This window comes from Homalodisca vitripennis, chromosome 2 (genome assembly GCF_021130785.1).
Source record: "Homalodisca vitripennis isolate AUS2020 chromosome 2, UT_GWSS_2.1, whole genome shotgun sequence".
Classification (NCBI taxonomy): Eukaryota; Metazoa; Arthropoda; class Insecta; order Hemiptera; family Cicadellidae; genus Homalodisca; species Homalodisca vitripennis.
In genome coordinates, this window is record NC_060208.1 from 186,818,540 (window position 1) to 186,841,022 (window position 22,483).

The window sequence follows — 22,483 nt, forward strand, 5'->3', positions numbered from 1 at the left end:
AGCAATAACATAAAATGTTATTATTGGTAAAAAAAACTCAAAGTATCAAAATATCCCCAAAAACAGATTTAAATTACATTTTATACAAACTTATTAATAACTTGTATATAATGAGGTGCTCAGAACCAACGTGTCATTTATGAGCTTTTAACATTAGGAAATTGAGAATTTTATTTAAAGAAAATTGTAATTCAATTTACTTAAAACTTTAACGGTACATGTATTGAAGATAACAGTACCTAAAACACCCAAAAACTTCATAATAATGAATAATATATATTTTTAAATAGAAAAAATCAATTACAGAAAGCAGGGTTTGTAACTGGAATAAGAGACGTTTTGGAAATTGAAAAGGCCATTTTTGTATGGATAAAAAACTTTTTGTTTCTGAATGGATTAAATAAGTTTTTGACTAATGACATTGGAATTGGAGTGGACAAGAGCCTTTGCAAGCAAGTTAGAATGAAGGACATTTTGGTTCTGAAAATTAAATATCATGCAATATTGAATCTGATATGTATAGACACTTTGGAACTGAAGATACCTTTTAAATTAAATTTTAACTCATGAAACAGACATTTGAGAACTAAAAACATGTTGTGTTCAACAAAGAAGTATGCTAGGAAACAGAGAATAAAATTCCCAATTTCGTAAAAAAAGTGGACAAAGGATACTTTTGGTTCTGGACCCCTCATATTCAAGTTACTTTCAAGCTGATTATTGCAGTTTCAAAATATATACAATATTCTACAAATAGTCTACATAATTAGTTATCAACTTTCACGAATGCTGCATTCTAGCATATTTCTTTCAAGATGTTACAATGAAGTTTAATTAGGTTACAGGTTTTGCTGACAGTGTAAACACCATTTGTTCTTTTTAAAACTCGGCAAACGTAATAAAATGGCACCGTATTTTAATCCTTACTATACCATCCCTCTTCCAGTAACAATCTACCTTAGTAACATCGCATATACTGGTAAATGGCTCGTTCCATTAAGTTCGTTCAATAATAGTTTCTATATCTTGATCATGACTAACATGTTCATTATATATTATCAACACAAGTTTTAAATCTAGAAACTCATTTTCAATTGCATAACTTTGCACGCTTTTAGGAAGAACATTTACATATAGTCTTATATCAGATGAGTGATAAACTAACTATGATGACTGCAAGCAATGAGTTTAATACAGAGTTGAATCATTTAAATCCTTCACATACAAAAGTAGAAATGTTGACCAAGTACTATGGCAGTACTCTGTTTTGGCATTTTCAAGGTCACACTCTACCGGCAGGCAAGAGAAACATTGTATTTCGCTTGTCGCCAACTGACTACCATGACAACAGCTGAGAACGGATCGCAGTGTTACCAACACGATTTTCCAGGGAATCTCCTAGTAGCATGTGGCAATGGAAAGAAGAAGTTAATTTTAGTGCTGAAAATGTTAGTTGAAGTATTTTAAAATCCAATAAATTTATAATTACTCGTGATTTGATTAATATTTTTACTCTCAGGTAAGAAGACAGATTGTTTGGATTTGAGTTTTTTAGAACAACATGTTGTTCACTGCCATGATGATATTGATGGTTTAACACCTAACACAGAGGCGTAAGTACAATCTGCACATGAGGAGGGGTCTTCAGGAAGATGAATTGTAAAAACTGCACTGATTATGTTTGACTAAGATCATATCTTATATGTATTAACATTTTGCTTAATTTTGGAATCTGAATGTATAGTATATGTATAGTTCTTCATTCTTCAACGCGGAAGGTTATAAGCAGAGGGCGCTGTGGTATCCAAGAACTAACAAAGTAGATAGAATGCCACGGTTTAAGATAGGGTAAGTGAATTAATGGTAAAAAATTGGTTTTATGTGTATCTTGGTATTTTTAGATTTTAGTGACATAGATTGTAATATTGTTCTTGTGTATTATTTAAACTTTTAAGTTAAATGAAAATATTTTTGTAATAGAGAGTAATCTATCAAAACATTTTCACCTAATCTTGCAACCTATCTAACAAGGCAATGCAATATTATACTAATACTTAACAGAATATATGCCTACAGTGAACTAAATGTTTATTTTTTCTAAATTAGAATTGTTCAAGTGACAACTGGTGGTAAGTATTTATGTCCAGAGTTGTATCTTGTATAAAAATAAAGTCTTCGATAAAATGTTCCATTAAATTATTGTAGTTTAATGTTAGATATGATTTACCAAACTAAATGAAACAATGACACCTAGGAATTATCCTCAGAGTAACCTCAAAAAAGATATATCCTATCTATATTGATTCAATGCAACTCGTGTAGAAATGTAGAGCAATTTTTGGTATAAAATCAAAAATGTACTTGTGCGCAGTAAGTTAATACTTTGATTTTGAATTATTTAGCACACTTGGTTGGTTTACGTAACGATACCTATTGCAATCTGTCTTTCCTTTGATGGAGAGATCATATAGATAAGTTTTATTAATAGTAATCTTACATAGGTTAGGCATTTATCAATATTGTTGGGGTGTTAATTTTTGTTCTACTCGTCAGCTAGTTCCGACTCACAAGATTACAAACAGTATAATTTCACATATTCCGTATATTAGATGCAATTATATCTCATACAAAAGTTCCAGCTGTTAAGTTTATAACAAGAAAATATATCTGAGAATAAGTAGGACCATGTACATAATTGATGGTTAGCAAATAGGTATCATATATGTTGCTTAACCTATAAGTTAAGCCCTGTTGATAGTTTTAATGATATTTTTATTTTGTGTTTTCAGCCATTAAAGTATATATGGAAATTAAATTTTGAAGTTAAATGTTTAATGGCTTTCCTATATTTAGTATTTACGCAATATGTCTTAAAAAGCTTATTTCGTTATCAACCTATAAAGTCAAAACAGCATTTCGTCACTGAATACATGTAAGATTAGAGAAATCTTTAATCACATAGGTAACTTTAACCTGTTGACAAGTAGAGCAGAGAATAGACAAACAAGGTTTACTGGCTTATAATATTTGTTACATTTGGTCTCATATAAGGAAGTATGGCATTTGTCATAGATTAGTTGACATAAGACTATGTCTTTCCTAATGTATTGAGATACATATGGGTATCGTTATGGATTGTACTAAGCTGATGCCCTAATTGCCGTGGTTTCAGCCAAGTAATGCCCAGTCAACACCCTACTATCGTAGCCAGCTTTGATTATTATTTCTATGATATGATACACTGTTGCAATTAATAATTTATTATTTAACACTAATCTAAACTCAATTATCTTCGCTATATGTTAAATTAATATTAAGTAATATGGTAGTGTCTCCGTCATTACCTGCCAAGACGTGTAGAAATAAATCAAATAATTCATTCTGTACAATTACATTGGGAAAACGATCACCAACTGTTAAAATCAGCTCTGACCCTTAACCGCCCCTACTAAATACAAATTAATTATTCATTAAAACAATTATTAAACAACAAGACAAAATGTTCTACATACTTCTTGTAGGCTACTTATGCAGACAGGATATGAAGGCCTCGGTCACCATGCACTGACTGACCGGTTCCGTTTTATCCAGACACACATGCTATCTCATAAAAAGCAAACTCCTGACACGAGAAACAGAAACCTCGAATTCTAGTTTGATAGATGAAGAGGTTAGCGTGTCTGATAACATTAATTTTCACTAACCAATAAACATTGTGACGATTGACAATGTCAATGAGGCGGCGTCTACCGGCAACATATAGGTCTATTATCAAAATACTCATTAGGGCGTAGCCGTCACAATTTTTGAGATAGGCTGTAAGCATTTGTCAACAGGGTAAGGAATATAAACTGCTTACTTTTAAAGAATAACTCCAAGGCAAGATAGGTAAATAAACAAACGAGAAGCTCCTTCTTACATCATAAGATTGAAAAGTAATTATGGGTCAGAAAAAAGAAATAATTGTGACAAACTCTGAAGATAAATCTTTAATGTATTGTTGACAGAGCTTTTTTACTTTCTCAAAAAGTGTTGTATCATGTGATGCCGAAGTCATACATAAACTCATGAGGCAACACTTAAAAACCATTGGTTATGTTTATCAGGTCCTCAAGCCGACTAATTAGTTGATTTATTACAATATGCAATGTGCCATAAAACACAACGGTATTTAAATACATTTCATGGTCAGCAAGTCTTTTGTCTTCAGTTAAATCTTGAAAAACGTATGATTTCTTTTAATTTTAAAATCAGTAGTAATTCCCCATTCTTGAACGATTCCTGTAGCAACAACAAGATCAGTTTCTTAGTTATTTCTTAACTTAGTCAGCTCTGCTTTTGCATTAAATTAAAAAAATACAAGCCCTTGATCAAGTTTCACTGTTTAACAGCTATTTGGAAACAATTTTAACTTATTTTAATATCAGTTAACCTACTTGAAAAATAAATTCAAATTCTGTCAAACGTTTTTCAATGAACTACCTTGTGTCTGCTCATCCTTTTTAGAAGAGATAAAAATTACTTTTATCAGCGCCCTTATTGTAACAGTGTACCACAAAGCCTTCAAAGCACTATATCTAGATGGCAAGCGCATAGGGTGAAAATGTGCGTAAAAAGTGGAACAAGTTAAGGTAAGAAGCTCCCACCTTATAATGCCCTGGTTAAAAAAATAAATTCACTTTTCAATCGCATAGAAAAAGTACAGTGTTTTCTTGAATACTTGATACAGCATCGCTTAAACTTAAGTTTAAATTGTTAGCAGAGCAATGAATATATTCAGTGTTCGGTTCCATTTTCTGAATTCTGGTTTGTACATTCTTATAAACACCAGACGTATTTGCCACTAGGTTGTAACCCTGTCAACAACATTTTTATAGGTTATAGGTCTATAGTTTAATAGACCTTTCTCACCTGGGCTTTTTAAAACTGCTTCTGCTAAACCTTATTCAGTTTGTTCATTTAGTTGTCTGAAATCTAAAAAGCTTTAATTACAGTTTGTTTTGGATTGAGGGATTTATATACTTATCACAGACCAGTTCTTGTAAAACTAAACCGTATTTGCATATCTGATCTGTGTGACCTCTAAAGGCTAAGTTTGCCACTTCCAATGTTAAAGTTATGTTAACAATACTATTCAGAACCATACTTTATTTGTTTGTTTCTATCTTTAGGCTCGGTTGCTATAGTATGAATTAGTTATTTTTACCAATATATTAATCTTTATGCATGCATTAAAATGAGTGTAGCTTAGCTCATATTGTTTTGTCAAATTCTTAGAAAGCCTACCAATTTTGAATGCTACCTCAATCCATACTAAGGATGTACTTTGTACTTTTTCTCAGCAAAAAGCCAACAGGCATCACAGTAGACTGCATCTTATTTTAAAGAATACCATAGCCACTCACGCTTTATTTCCAAACCAGTTTTTGTATTTTTTTTAGTAATAATGTTATAGAAAATTATCTGTTTTAGACATGAATCTTTAGGAAAATGATTCTTTGGCTGACACAGACAATTTCTTATAGTAGTTTTTGGTATAGACTTTCTTATAACTATTTAATATTATTAGACATACAGACAATAGGCTAGTAGTGCTGCTATGCTGTGATGTCCAACAGTGCACGTTATCCGCAGGTGGCACCAGCATCATGTGCCTTGATGTCAGTGTGGACACATGATCCACTCAACGCCATGAGTCATTCTAAATCAAGCATGTATTCTCTCACTTGCAGCATGCTCAAAGTGCGATTGTTGATATACTGGAATTATTCTACAGTAAACTTTTGTTAATCGGGCACGGTCAGGTCTTGAGGCATGCCGAATTATCAAGCGCTGGATTATTGGATATATATCAAAGAAAAAATGTAAATAAATAAATAAACAATCACAGTAAAACACGTTTATAGTATTCAAATACAACCTTCAAGTCATTGTTATCTGAGGATCAATAAGAACTTTTTTTTAAACAGTCTATTTACTCTGCATTATGCATCTCAATAATTGGGCGGAATACAGTTATCCTGGTTCATCACAGCACCATACCGTACTGCCACTGCCAGCCTCTCTAGACACCGCTTGACTATCTCAGAAGGAAGGGGCAAGTCGTCAGTCCTTAAGAGTCGTCCTTTCATCACAAACCTGTGCTGAGCACATTAATTGTAAAATTAACCTACCATTACTAGACTCAATTGAATTGATACGTAAGTGCAACTGGTTGTACAGGCTGACAGTCGACAGCCATGGTCAGTAACGTGACCCGAGTCTAACTGATATCACCTGAAGTCGGCCAAAATGACAACTAGCTTCTTCTCCATGCCCACCTAAACGCTGTGTCAACCACAAATGGAAAAAACATCATAGCGTATTAAATTACTGATGTTTTGCGTTGTTCAGGAAAATGTTACTTTTTCACCAAAAGGTGTGCCGGATTACTATGCATGCCGAACTATAGGATGGCGGATTAATGGAATTTTACTTTAGATAATGTCAATTAAGTATTTTTTAGTCTTAATGGTAAGTTAATGAATATAACTTCCAGACTAGCAATTTTAATTTTTCAGTACCTCAAAATAACTTTCTTGGCTCACTGCCCAGAAGCCGTTCAGTATTGCGGGCCCTGTGTTAAACATTTGTGTCTGTCCACATGAGTTCAAGCCAAATTGTATTAGGCACCAGATGTAAAATAGGTGATTTTACTAATAATCATGAGATCTGTTTATTACCACTTTATATCTTATTGTAATGTACACCCAAAACTGACTAGATTTTTTTTAAAATCATGTGCAGCACATAAAAATTTTAGATCTAATGTCAAATTTTCAATATAATTTCTTAAAAGCTCAAATTTAACAATCACTCTTTATATTAGCGGTTCTCAACTTAGGGGCTGTGCCCCCTGGGGAGACGTAGAAGATTTTCAAGGGGAAGTCAGTGTATTAGAATAATAGGAAAATGGTGGAGAACACGGATTTGTTTGTCAAGTGATTCTTGATGCTGGCATGGTTTATTAGTGTAGTATACCGCAGTTGGACTAGTAAACATGAAAAGTGGGACAGAAAACGTGTGTTGTAGTAGGCTTAAAAATGGCCAGATGACTGCAAAAGAAAAGACTGTGTCGTGAGATTATATTAAATATAAATTAATTTTTATTAATAAAAACTATATTATTTACCTCAGTGCTCGTTCTTTGTAATGCTAATTTGAGAAATGACGTCATGTGGCCTAGACATTTGAAATTATTGTACTGGAACTTTTCAAAATAAAAAACGAGGAAACTGTTGAAGATACATCTACTTCTACAATTTGTTAATGAATTTAAAGATAGCCTAGTATCACAGTATTTCGTATAATTTAAAAATGAATTGGATAGTATTTTCCAGACGTTAGGACAGAGAGCTGGCAATTTAAGTTGACAAGAGATCCATTTAAAATATATATGGGTATACTTCCTGACCTCATTCAGGAACAGACAAACAATATAATATGTGGTTCTCTATCAAAGAAAAAATTTTAAAACATTGGTTTTGTATATTTTTGGTTGAGTTCGTTTCAGTGCAAATATCGAGCAAACTGGACGTTGAAAGTGATCTGCAATGTGCTTTGTCGTTGTTAAAACCTGATATTTTAGACAAACAGTGCTAATCTTTTCACAAAGTGATACAATATCGTTATTAACTCCCTTTTGTAGTTGTTATTAAAAAATTAATTTTTGTTCTGTGTTTCATTGTTTTATTTTTAAAACTTAACTTAAAGTGTAGGCAAGGACTATTTAAAAAAGTGTTTGAGCTAATATTGAAAGTAAAACAAAGATAAAATAATTAATTTTAAAACTTGCAAATATAAAAGCTACACTAACCTAGGGGGGAAGCGTGGCCAAATTTCTATATACTAAGGAAGGTACAAAGCTTGAAAGTTTGAAAACCCCTGGCTTATATTATATAAACTTTAAAAAACCAGCACTCGCAGGATATTACACATTGAAAATAAAAATTAGTTCATCAATACATGTAATCCTATGTTGAATGACTAGTTGTTTGTGAGTGTACAAGAAGTCCTGTGTAATACTCTTCAATAATTAGTAGATAATATCTCAGCTGGAAGTTACTTTAAGCTAAGGCTATTCAGAATACTCAAAATAATTAGACAACTTTGTTGAGTTATCTGCAAAACCAGTGAATAATAATTTACGATTGTGAATACTGTAAACCATCCGAGACCATATTTTTTTATTTCAAACCAAGTTAGAAATGTTAAAATGGTAAATGCCTAAAAGTTTGCAGTTCTGTCTTAGGCTGTAAACTAGAGTCTCATTTACCAAATTAGTCAGTTGTTAATGTGGAATAATATATACTCATCTTTTTTTACAGTAAACGTGTGTATTACCCTGCATTCTATCGTACGCTTGTTTTTATGTAAGTTAAACATAAAAAGATATTTTTAATCGATTCAGTTAACTTAGAAATTAAAAAAATCGATTCAGAAATAGGTTAATTATGTCTGTAATTGTGTGTAGAGAAACTGTACCATCTGCAGACTTGTCTTCAAATAGTTGGCATATGACAGTAGCTCACCAAAGCCATGGCCAGTATGTTAAGCTAACATAAAAAGTTTTTTGGGTTTTGGTTAATCAAAATTCTAGTGTATTTAATTTTTTCTTTTGATAACTGATGGTCAGTATGTTATTTGTATAGTCAAACAAATTGTTACAAAACAGGTAGCGCACATAGTATAAGTTTTGAGGAATAATGCAGTTATCTGTCATAATAATCTTTACTTAGGATGATAAAAGCTCTTATATTTCTTGTCTGGAGTGACAGCTTATCAAACTTCACTAGTTTGTCTGCTTATTAACCATATAATGATTTGTTTTTTATTTGTTAGTTTTTTACAAAGTATAGAGTGATGTTATAGCATTGGTCCCAAGTAGAAATTAGAACTTGAAGAGGCTCTAATGAAAGCTGAGGTAATGTGAGGCTAAAAATGTTAATTTATTCCTTATATCAATATGAATTATTCCTTCTTGGTTGGTGTACCAGGTTGCAATTCTTATTATGTTTTGAATTTTATGCTTAAAAATGTGCGTTAGGTCTATTATTCTTCACATATTGATGGATTTTCAGGGAGCAAAACAAAACAGCAAACAAAACACATATTTTGTTTGCTGTTTTTATGTTATTTGTAAAATTTGTAGTGGCGAGCCTTTTTTTTGGCTTTTAAGTATATCCACTGACAGAGTAATGTATATATTATATATATATATCCTTGTCCGACAAGTGAGAGAACTGGGTTCGAGTCCTGGCGGAGTAAGTACTTTTGTGATTCAGGCTTTATTAAAACTAAATCAGACTATTGCCATTTATTCAAATTCAATTAATATAGGTTATATAGGTTGACAAAGAGATTTAAGCTCAGCCAGAATGAGAATCATTTATCAATTGGCATTGTCAAATGGTGAATACAATGAAATAAAAAGGAATTATTCACATTAAAAATATGTCCCCTTGTTTCCCTATTCACTAGGACTGTTTATCACCTTAGATAGTAACAAGACTACTCAGGATATCCATATACATTATACACGCTAATCATTTCTTAAAATCATTATATTGATATTTTATTTAACAGGGATATGAACAAGGCAGTCAGAACACTAAGGCAATCCCAGAAGGCAACCTATGTATGTTTACCCACAACACAACTATTATTGCCAAGTAGAACAGCAACAGGTCAGAGCCTGAAGTCTTTATAAAAATGAATTGTCTGCTGGAATTATTTCACAAAATTATTAAATTCAATCCACAAAAACCAAACCATGTTTTGACGAACTCTCATTTGACTTTCTTCTAGCAGTGAAGTTGCATGAGTGTGTCTGAATTGGAGTGAGCAGCTTAGATTAAATCTAGGTTAGCTAAATGCGTTCTGATTTGCAAAATCACAAATATATACATTAGCCACATTTCTTATGATTGATCGATTTGAAATCTTTTTTAATTAAAAACCACCCATTGGATGCAGATCATGACTACGATCGTGTGTTTGCATTATAGATACTGTTTGATTATCACCTTATGACAAACCGCTACTGAATGTGATGGCTTACATGAGATGTCACTCAGTATTCTAGTACATTATCTTTGTCACATTTGTGCTTTAGCACCAGACAAAGGGTAGTTTTGCAAATATCTTAGCACAAAGTTTCAGCTGTAGAAAATTTAAAAAAATGTGCAATGAAATCTTCCTGATGCCTGGTCAAATATGGAATTTTCCTATCTGGTAATCCAAATTTCATCTTCATGAGTTTACGTAAGATGGGTTGGTATGTTTTTTTTTTAAGAATCGAGAATATTTTTATTGTCATCCTACATTACGGTATATTAACAAAGTCGTTGCTGTCTAGTGCATACTTATGCTGAAAATTACATGTCACTATTCTAATATGAAATCGGTAGACAGCATTTGTTCAACTGGATAAAATTGTTTTTCTTTTAGTCAGTTTAGCATACATTTTTAAAGTTTTTCATACTAGTATTTCTAACACTTAAAGATTGTTAGATAGTTAGCCTAACATATCTTAGATCAATTTGGTTACAGTATCTAGTTCTGTGATGGTGAGTAATGCCTCCTACACTGAATAAATCTAGGTTTTCTTTAATAATAAGCATTACAAGATAAAAATAAATGGTAGACTAAATATACTATATTCAACAAAAAATGGCTTACAAGAGGCTCTGATTTTTATAATAAAGAAAGTGCGTATAGCTATTTTTTAAATAAGACAACTTCTTTAGCACCACTAGAATTGCTCCATAAAAGAGTACCATATAATAGGTGCAAGTGAAAGAGCAAAATAGGCCTTCATAGCTAAGCTAGTGCTAGTACAAGATTTAAGTTTGTTTCACAGAAAAATAACTACTTAATCTACTACAAAGACCATTAGTATGGCTTCTCCAGGTGAGTTTAGAGTCCAGATAGATTCCAAGCTACTTGACCGAATTGAATATAGAGTTGGAACATAGGCCAAAAACAATTAGTTCAGTTTTAGCTTCATTAACATGTAAGCTGTTGTCAGAGAACTAGAGGTCAGATCTTTCCCTCATATACAACTTGTCATTAGTATTAGTTTCAGGAGATCTACTACAACACTTTAGTGTGGTGTCATCTGCATACAAAACACACTTGTTTGGCACAAAATTTGGAAGGTTATTGATAAAGACCGTGAACAAGAAGGAGCCCAGGACAGAACCCTTGGGGACCCCGTGCTTAAGATTGGACCTCTGTTCACCTATTTTAACAAACTGGGATCTGTAGGACAAATACAAGATTAATGTTTTTATTGTTAAGGATTGAATTCCTTTGGAGGAAACATTCCTTAGCTAGGTTGGCAAGATTTAGTTAGCCACCTCAAAGTTACTATTAGCCTCTTTTTGTACAGGTAGATTATAGATTAACTCATACTTTACACATTCACTGTATGTTATATTACCCAGGTAATAGTTTGTGGCATGGTGGATTATTTCTTCCAAATAGAATGCACATAAAATTACAAAAAATTGAGTGTATAATTTTCTTACAATTGACCAATTCTTTTTATTTTTAAAGAATATACCGGGTTGTTTATATACAGCAGTTTTGTAAACACTATTTTAAACAGCTGACAAACCAAAGACTTGAGGTGTCTCGATAGAAATATGTCATATATTTTATTGGTCTCGAAACAGATGATATACATTTGATGTCTAAAATTGTTAGAACATATGTATTTTGTATTACCTTGTACATTATTGTAACTTTATATTTAGTGGAATCAATTTTCAGTATAAGTTAAACTGATTTCATAAAAATAACAGTTCAATCAAAGACAACATAACATTTGAAGAAGGAAACTAAATGACATTGTTTTTAACGATCATTAAACAATTCAACATCAGTCAATGGTTATAATAACAATAAGGTAATAATAATACAATGCATTTACTATGTTATAATAACCTATTTAAACGGGTTTTTTAACTCTTGTTAATTGTATGTTCTATTTTTGCAGGTTAGCCTAGAATCATTATATATATTGATTCGGATGGCTGTGATTCGTGACTTTGAAAATTAGGATTACCTGGACAAAATAATACAGATATAAGAAGAAACTATATTTGGTTTGAAAAGTAATTAAAACCTTTTATTATTTTACCCAAAGTTATTTAGAAGCAATAAATAGACTGTGCCATGTACATTTTTCTAGGTAAGTAAAGTTAGTAATATATCTTATTATTTAAGAAACAAATGAAATATTATTTCATATATATGTCATTTATATATATATATATATATATATATATATATATATATATATATATATATATATATATATATATAGAGCTTGTGTTTTCGTAAGTAAGCCTTATTTTATTTTCTGTTAAAACAATTAATTGTAATAATTTTCTCAGCAGAAATTATAAAATTAAGATTTAATAAATCCACTGTAATAATAATAAATTAAGAGCACAGTGGATGTTATGTATTTGGTGAAAGAACTTATTTTGATTCTGTTAAAATGCCTAAGTAAAAAAATCTGTAGAAATTAATCCACATTTAAATTTATTATTTGTAACATCTAAATGAATCTAAAACGCTTTTAGTGTGTTTATAATAATAGATTGTTGTTATCTTTAATTTTAATATTTCATTAGGTGGGATATAATAGCATTTATCAGTAATAATGAAAGTGTTGTGTTTGCTAGTTCAGTTTAGAGTTAGAAAATTATTATCTAATTATGCTACTGTATGAAGAGGGTCCAGTTGTTTAATATAAGTAAAGTTATAACACAAAATTTTTAAGTTAAACAAATGAAACAAGATTGTGTAGTGTTAGATTAAAAAGCAAAATAATACAACTGTGGAAAGTAATGAAGTGTGCATTTACACAAAGAGGTCATGCATGGCCTAGTCCACTTTCAGACCGCAGGGGAGGAAGCTATTAGAGTTGAGCATTTGTGAATTGCAACTGATAATATTTTAAAACTGATTGAATAATTGAATACATTGAACTATTTGGTTAATTTTTTCAAAATTTGCCTAATCTATCTTAACACAACTTTGTAAACATTAATGATGATAGTAAATGGTTTATTATTTGTACTTTTTCAATACTTTTTAACTACAATAATAATAATAAAGATGATATATTTCATAAAGAATAATAATAACTGAAATTCTCTCATTATTTCCCTTATACTGGATATCGAATTTTCTAGAATACAACTTTTATTAAATTGTAACAATTATTCGTTTGGATTAAAATTAAAACTTTTAAACTAAAACCTTTAAATTCCAGATTATTTTTTCAGCTTAATAATTTTGAAGCATTCATTTTGAGGGGATTGTTAATTAACTCTGATTAAAATTTACTTAGTTGGTAAACCGAACACATCATTATTTTTTATTGTAAGCTTTTGATTTTGTAGGCCTACTTTGACTTTTGGCATACTAATTTTAGTGGCATTTGAGCTCCTAGGCATTTCTATTTCTTTTTGGTTTGGCTGGTTAAAAGAAAATTGCAATAGCTTGTGTTCTGTTTGAAATAAACTTTTGAAACTTCAACAAATTACACTTTAAATGTTTAAAATTCATTATAAAAACAACAATATGTACACTATTATTTACATACATAAATACATACTCACATATTACATACACACATACATATTATATATGCCATAAATATAAGTGTAGTATATCAAAAATTTCAGGAGAATAATATTAGAATTTTCCGTTCCATGACCTAGTTGAATATTTACCTTTCATTGCTAGGGAAACATGCCATTTGTACAACAACCAATTACAGCTGTAAGTATCCTCACAATCGTCAATAAAAGGCAAAGTAATATTTAATGCAGCTATGCCAACCGGAAACATTAAATATATGGTAGATAAGATTATGAAGAGGTCACAGCCTGTCCCGTGCGGCAATGTATCAGACAACATAATATATAGTCAAAAGTACCACAGAGAGACTACCCCTATTTCCAGTGATTAACATTCGTCATTTCATGCTAATGGGTTAAAATGCATTTCTTAAATGGCAAAAAATTGGTTTATAATGGTTATTTTCCTAATATGTTCAGGGATTGAATTGAGACAAACAGAAATGATAAAATATTTGTTAGATCGTTGGTTTTGTACCAATGGATTGATAGCAAAATCATTTTAAGAGGAAATGTCATTGGCTGTGTTGAATATTGAAAGATTTATACAGTACTGGTTGAAGAATCTAATTTTGAATTCTAGGCCCTTTCCAAAAAGGCCCTTCCCTCAAAAAGCGGTCTCCAGAAACATTTATCTGAATGTGCATGGGACTGGCTTGTGTCTTGATTTAGAATTACTATCGATTAATAATAAACAATATACTGTAAAAATAATGTATATTTGGTTTTTAAAATGTCATTTGGTTGCAAGTTACCTTAATAATACGTTTCAATGTGGCCTCTGTAACTGCAGCCCCAAATGTAGGGGCCGTCGTGTAATTACCTAAATATAATATGACTTTCAAATTTTTCAGCTGCTGTTTAATCCTCTCATTAATTACAAGAAAAAGCAAATTGGTTCTTATAGAAAACGCGAAATGAAAACTAAATGTGGCTGCTAGCCAACTGTTGGTACTAATGCGAATTTTTGACCTCACCATGAGTTGAAAGTGTTAAACAGCAGCAAAATCTACATTTCATTTAAAAACATAAGATTACTCTCGCCAAATGATTTAGTATGAATTGGAAAGAATTTGTTTGTAAATATGCCTTTATGAAAACTACTTCCATAAATTTTATTTTTCTGGAGAAATTTTTACTTTCAATAAATATGAAATGGTTCCTTAACGGTAAATCTACCATAACCCATACATCATTCTTTCCTTTTTTTTTAGAGTTTTACAGTTTTTAAAGTTTATTTGAAATATCAGGATGAAACAAAAATGAGTAGGTTTTTTATGAAAAAATATGTTGTGACCAATTATCCCTTGCCCTTAATCATTATTAATACTGACCTTAAGTAAGAGCAGTTCTATATCAATTGAATATTGAAACCAATTTATCCAGTGATTTTTCCCTCCTTAATAATTGAAATTTGATTTGGTGGAACAAATAAAATGCAGGGATTGTAATATGAAGAATTTCTAGATACCATGTCATAGAAAATGTTTATATATTGTAATCACTTCTTTTTTACACACTGATTTAGCATTTTTTTGCCAATCGTGAACCACCTATTACCTCTAAAATCGATACAGTAATCCATGCTTCTCTCTAGTGTATTTTAGTCTTCAATACCCAAGCTTCCTGATGACCATCAGGAATAGGTTTGTTTGGCTGAGTATCAAGCTCATATACTGTACAAGTCCTTCACTTATTGGTCGCGAGGGTAAACAGACTGAACCTTAACACCTCTTTTGATTGAGACCAAACAATGTGTAAATCCTAAGGACAAGAATAAGGACTAAACGGAAAGAATTAGTGTTACTTCAAAATTGTGAGTTTACGAAAATGTTTTTTAGCAAAGTTGGCAGTCAATGAGTGGACTCTAAATGCTATAGTATCTATATATTCAGTATTGATTTTTTCCATAAAAAAAAAATCAATAATTGAGTATAAATTATAAAACAAATTAGTATTAATCAGACAATAAATTACAGTAGTTTTTTAACAGTGTATTAGCATTGAGTAGTCCAGAATCTAAGTTTTCTTTAGCAAAAAATTGTACATTACCAGTGACAAAATTCCAATTTGTTAATGCAATTTAAAACAGTAGCCTCATGTTAAAAGTGGAGCCTCAGATGTGTAGACCGGCAGCTAACTAGCTTGCTCTTTTAAATTTTGTGTAAAATTAAAACAGGTTAATAGTTAATTATCTTACTAAATGTAAAACTATATAACACAGACACAGATCCTGAACTTAATAAAGTGAAATCTCTAAGATCCAATTGATTTATACCACACTTGCGACAAATAAATTTGATTTTTTAGACCTAATAATAATATCACAAATAAAATTCATTAAAACAAAATAAACTAAATAAAATAAACAATTATTTAAAAAAGTATTTTGATGTTTTTAATAAAAGATTGGTTTGCATCTGTTCAATTCAGGCCAGCCACATTATCTCAAATTCATTGAACGATTGCATAAATGATGGTCAAAGAATTTGCGGTGTGTGCTGTTTTACTAAAACCATCATTATTGTGATAATCAGTCTGTGAAGATTTTATCAAATAACCACCAACACAAACGAATAAATAAGAAATACTCCTGATTGGTGTGAAATTTATCACAGCTGAGGTTAAATTGGAGTAAAATGATTAATCACAGTGTCCAAACTGGTTGATCGTAATGGCAGAAATAGAAATATATAAAACTTGACAGATTACACAAACGCATAAAGAGAATATTCATGCCAAACATTAAAAATGATCAGTAGAGTTTATTATCAACATAAAGTTAACATCCATTTATAACATTAACACTGATACTTTTTTACCATAGTTTTTAAGAATGTAATAGAAACATAAAAAATATGTTTAAAAAAGCCTGTATTTAAATTTGTATACAATTGATATAACAACCTTTATACAGATTCAGAATCTTACCATTCTAGAATTGGGGGTTTAAAAAGCCTGAGATCGGTTTATTTTTTGGCTCTAGGGTTAGAGACATCTTTATAGACAATTTTTTATACAGAATTCAGATTCTTACCATCTAGAATGGGGTTTAAAAAGCCTGATATCTCAGTTATTTGTTACTCCTAGGTTTAGAGTTATTATATAACCAACATATGCAGATACAGATATTACCCATCTAGAACTGGTGGGGATATAGAAAAACCTGATGTCGGATATTATTTTGGCCTCTAGGGTTAGGAGACCAATCATATTTAAACAATATTTATAACAGATTCAGATCTTACCATTTATATTGGGGGTTGAAAAACCTGATATTGGTTATTATTACACCAGGTTTAGTCAGGTCTTATAAGTAATCAACTTTATGCAGATTCAGATATTTACCAACTAGACTGGGATTGAAAACCGTGATGTCGGTTTATTTGTTGGCTCCAGGGATAGGAAACATCATATCAATTAACTTTTTTACAAATTTAATTAAACCTTTAAAAATTGACTTTAAACATGTTTCAGTTCTGATAATTTCAAAATGACCCAACCATTCATGAAATAAATCCTTCTTCAGGCTTTTTGGGAATTATTTTCATATAACAAATAAGATTTCCTTTTCTGGTACAATTTATTTACCTATAGTATACTTCATTTAGGTCTTAGGTAATTTGGTAATAAAAGTTTTTTGGTGCCTATTTACTTGAACGTAGAAGTTAGTCCATTATAGCCATTAGACATTTTTCATGTTCCAGGCTATAAAATTATTTACAAAAAGTAATCTTTGAATCCACTAAGTACTCTTTTGTTTTATTTCATTAGATTCTCATACATTCATTGTACTTGTATTACAATTTTATCTACATAAAATCTTGTCAAATATTCAAGCTGTACAATAAAACAAATTCACACTTTCCTATGCATGTATTGATTTATATTCTAATTTTGAAATACTGAGAAATTCTCCTGAAATTTATTGGGAATTACTTTTTATATAATGAGTTTGGAATATGGTCAGAGAATTAATAATAATATGGTCAGAGTAATGTGTTTGGTAGAAGTTCCTTCAAATCAACAATTGCTAGATCAGCTGTTCCAGTAAAGTTAGGGTAGATTTAAGGTTTATGAATGGTAAATCTTGTGTATGTGACATGATATTCTGAAGTTTTTAATTTATCTTTGTATTTGCTTGAATTCGAATCAGATAGATCTTAAAACTGGTTGTTTGTATAGATTTATAGTTTTATCTCAAGAACTATGTTTATCTGTAGTCCTATTTACTTGTAAGTGTTTTTCACTGTGCTAATATGAAAACTGAAAGTCAGTTAGACTATTGTTTGTTGACGGCACCGTTAGTCTAAAAATAAACGGTTGTAAGATATGTTATAGTAATTTAATAGTGCTTAGTCTACAGTACTTTTAAAGTCTTTTTGCATAAAGTTCTTTAAAGACTTTATAAGAGGAAAGTTAAAATTGGTCTGGAATGAAATGAATAATCTACTGGTATCTACATTACTTTTCAACAGAATACTCTTAAATTAGGAAACAAGCTCTGATACTATTAATGTATTTGGATATTGTTTTTAAAATGTTAGTTCATCTTTAGAGGTTATAGAATATGTCAGTTTTGTAAGTATAATTCATATTTTGTGTTCTTTTTCAGTTCATAAGATGCACAATATGAAATTCAGAGCAGTGCTTTAAATCTGCTGTGAAGTTTGAGGAAAGAACTTTTAACAAAGGTATAGCATAATTCAAATTCTTAGTAGTGACAGTTGTGTTTCAGAAATAATTGATTGACTTGCCAATGCGCTTGTGTTGTAAACAATTATATTTTCTCCTTTTTAACAATATAGCGTGTGCACTTTTACACGGTATTAGCATTTCGAGTTTCTCATAGAGAACACGTGGTTGAGTCTTTATCCAGATTGTTGGCATCTTTGTGTTAGCTAGTCAGAAGTAATAAAAAATTGATTCTTGACTATACTCAGAATCAATAAACTAGAAATGTCAATCACTCTGTTCACTATTGATAATGTTTGAGGTACACTTGCCTTCATTTTGCAAAAATTGATTTTTGACTATTTTATAATCAATGAACTAGAAGTGTCAATCAATATGTTCACTATTGACAATGTTTGAGGTACACATGCCATCATTATGTGTAATAAAATACTGCTACAAATAATCATGGCAAATGTTCTACATTTAAGTTGTATTTTATTTTAATCATATTTTCTTCAAAAACTTAAGTTTATTTACCAAATTTTTCATTTTTTTAAATCAGTATATTACAAAAAATATTTATTTTACTGAAAATATAACATGCAATACATTTACTTCTTCAAACTATGATGGGAATCCACATACATTGTATCCATTTGAATAGAGTTTTACTGAGACGTTTAATGTTTTTAAATTATGTACAACTTTTTTTGTAAATTTATCCTGATACTGTTTATATACATTGTTTATTACATCACATTATTACTTGGATACCTTAATTAACAAACACAAAAATATATCAAATAATTGTAACAACATACTGATGATGATCTGGAACGTCCCAACTCCTTTCTGCTGCATTTTGTAATGATATTTTAAGAACACAGAACATGTTAAATTCTCTCATATCATTGTTCTTGTTCCATTATGTGATATATGCAAATTACCGGAATCATATTTGAAATGTTATAATAATTCATGGCGGACCATGTTCTTGAGAAGGGAGCATAAAACGTAATAGGCCAATCATAAATCTTATATGAAAGTTCAAAGATTCATTTTTATAAAAGCATCATTTGAAACTTAATTATCTCGTTCTTGTACTTCTCAGTATCTCTGTAAATTCAAATTAAACTCAACCAAGCCATTGCTTGTGTTATTTGTCACACTTGGTAACTAGAAATTAAAACCACTGGAGTTTTACCCAAAAATTTTATCATTGACCCTTTTAGTGCCATAGGTATTTATCAAGTTGTGCTCTACCAGTGCCAAGTATTTATTACAAGTGTGTACCTGCTAGTGCTACAGGGTTTCTATCCCTTTTTGTATCTGTTATTTGTTACGCAAATTTAATGTTTTTTTTACCTAAAGATTTTTTTTCTTTTTAGTTAGACCTCCTTTTGGTGATCAAAAAAATAGCTGGGTCTATTCATTAAATTCACTGTAAAGTTTACTAAATTATGAACACACTGTTAAAATTTAATGGTAAAATTTTCAAAAATAAAATTGAATTGAATTGAATCATAATTGAATTGAATCATAATTTATTTCCAATTTCGGTACATGAAATAGTGTACAAACTAAAACTTAAACTCCTTAAAACATAAACAAAGAGTAACAATGTAAAAATTAAGCAGTAATTATAAGTTATTTAATAATATACAATTAAGGAATCTATTTATATAACTAGTTGTACATTCGTTAGTAGTAACAGTTAATTTATTTTAAGAAGTTGAACTCATTAATAAAAAATATTAGTGACCTAGGAAATAAGCCTACATGGGCCTGTAGAAAGCCTGTGCGTAGGCTCGAGTTGCTGCCATGAAACCGTGGACGGATTGTAATTTGCTGTCTTTATTCAATATAAATCATTTGAACTACGTGGTGCGCTCGTCACGCGCGCCCACACACACACACACACACACACACTTCATGGAATATTGTACTAATGTCAATCTTAGCGGATAATTAAAAGTATTAAAATTTAGGATGGTGTATTCCCAGAATCAAGAAGAACGACAGAGTATTCACTTATATACAGTAGTTGGTTGAGAGGATTAAAGTGAAGCAGTAAAGTTAAATATATAAATTATACTACGAGCTACCATGAATCCATTCATAATTGTCGGTAGTGGAGTAACAGGTTAGATAAGGAGGGTTAGATAAGGAGGGGGGGGGCAATGTTAGAAGTAGTCCCGTCTGTATTCAGCCGTAATAATTGATTCAGCCTCGTCAATACTGATAAGAGACAACCATTCATTTGAACGTTTTTTACACATAAATACCGATGGTGAATCAAAAATGTGGTGATCAGGAAAATATCGACAAAGATTTCTAAATAGAAGATGGGATATATAGAAAGAGTTAGTTGATGATATGGATTTACTAATTTGCATTGGGACGACACCAATATTCCGTGCATATCGAGTATTATGAGAGTGTGAAGTTGTTGAGAAGATTGTTGTAAAGTTGTTATAAATATGGATGAGGATTGTTTTTATGGAAATTTTACGGATTGACAGAATAGCGGTTTCTTTGTATAAGGTATCAGCATGATATCTCCTACTTTTTTTATACCCGGCCTTTAAAATTGCGTTCTGAACCACCTGCAGTGGCTGCAGAAGTGTTTTGTACGCTCCGCCCCAGGCTATTATTCCGAATGAAAACAATGACTGGGCGTAGGCGAAATAGGCAAGTTTAATTTCCTTTTCATTTAATATTTCCCTTAATTGTTTGAATGCAAATATGTATTTCCTTGTTCTTCTCTTCACATATTCAATATGACAAGACCATTTCAAACGTTTTATCAAAGATAACGCCCAGATATTTATAAGACGAGACATTTTCAATACTTTCACAAGAGCAAAATACATTATTATAACTGCCACAACTGTGAACAACCAGTCCGTCCAGGGAATAGTCTGTAGACTCCCTGAGAGAAATGGGCATAAATTTAGTTTTCGAGGTGTTTAGTGAAAGAACATTTTGATCAAACCAATTCTTTAGGACCATAAGGTCATATAGTGCTTTTGAACGAGCATCAACCCAATCGTTGCCCTTAATTAAAATAAGGCTATCATCGGCAAATAAAACAGGTTTGCCGTTCAGATTTAATTTAGAAATATTGTTTATGTAAATCAAAAACAGAATTGGGCCCAACGTACTCCCCTGGACCACTCCGTAGTCCACAGGAAGCGCATCACTCTCAGTCCCACAGATAGACACGGTCTGTAGCCTATCCGTGAGGTAGCTTGTGAACCAAGAAAGCGCATTACCATTTACTCCAATATACTCTAATTTTAGAATCAACTTATTTCTATCGATGCTATCAAACGCTTTTCTTAGATCAAGAAATATTAGAATAACACGTAAGTTGTTGGATGTTGCGTCATTAATTTGCCTATTGACATCGAACAGAGCATCAGAAATATTCCTGTCCTCTCTGAAACCATACTGGCAGTCACACAGGATTTGATTATTATAAAGATAATTTACAAGTTGTTCTTTAACCACTCGTTCAAGAATCTTAGAGAATACACTCAAAAGGCTAATTGGACGGAAATTATTTTTATCTAAAAAGCTCTCACCTTTATGCAAAGGAATTACTTTTGCAATTTTAAAAATAACTTGAAAAATCCCAGAAGAAGGACTTAAATTAATTAATTGCAGAAGAGGTTTCGAAAATACATGAATGTTATCTCTTAACGTAGTGGCCGAGATACCGTCACGTCCAGGGGCAGATCCCCCGCACAGTCCAGTCACATGTCGTATTACATCGAGTTCAGTTATAGTGTGTACCATGGCATTTTTAATAAAGCTAACAACTGGCACAATTTTTGAAGTTTTAAAAACAGTTTATGATTTTACACAAAATATAAAGTTAAAGGAAAGTATAGATAAATTAACAAACACACAAGTAAAACTAAACTGTCAATTATACATTCTGAGAGTTATCTAGCTTTTTATAGTGGGGAAATGTTTATAAAAAATCCAAAAACTTAGCAGTGGTGAAAAGGAAAACACTTGGGATACAAACTCTTTTTGCATTTTATGCATGTATATGTTGATTTTCTTCTGTTCCCCCCAGCCTTTCTACACTACAAGTACAG

At 31.1% G+C, this 22,483-nt stretch overlaps 1 protein-coding gene across 3 annotated transcripts in view; it reads left to right on the forward strand.

The window, feature by feature from the left end:
* Positions 1-1,365: 1,365 nt before the first annotated feature.
* Positions 1,366-22,483, forward strand: part of LOC124355146 (zinc finger protein 532-like) — a 33,228-nt gene continuing 12,110 nt past the window's right edge. Inside the window, exons 1-3 of one of the 3 annotated variants that reach the window (XM_046806124.1) lie at positions 1,366-1,519; positions 12,041-12,235; positions 18,313-18,391. The gene's annotated coding sequence lies outside the window, so the exon portion shown is untranslated. Of the gene's footprint in view, positions 1,520-1,563; positions 1,849-12,040; positions 12,236-18,312; positions 18,392-22,483 lie in introns of those variants that run through there. The other 2 variants (XM_046806123.1, XM_046806125.1) reach the window with 2 other exon arrangements.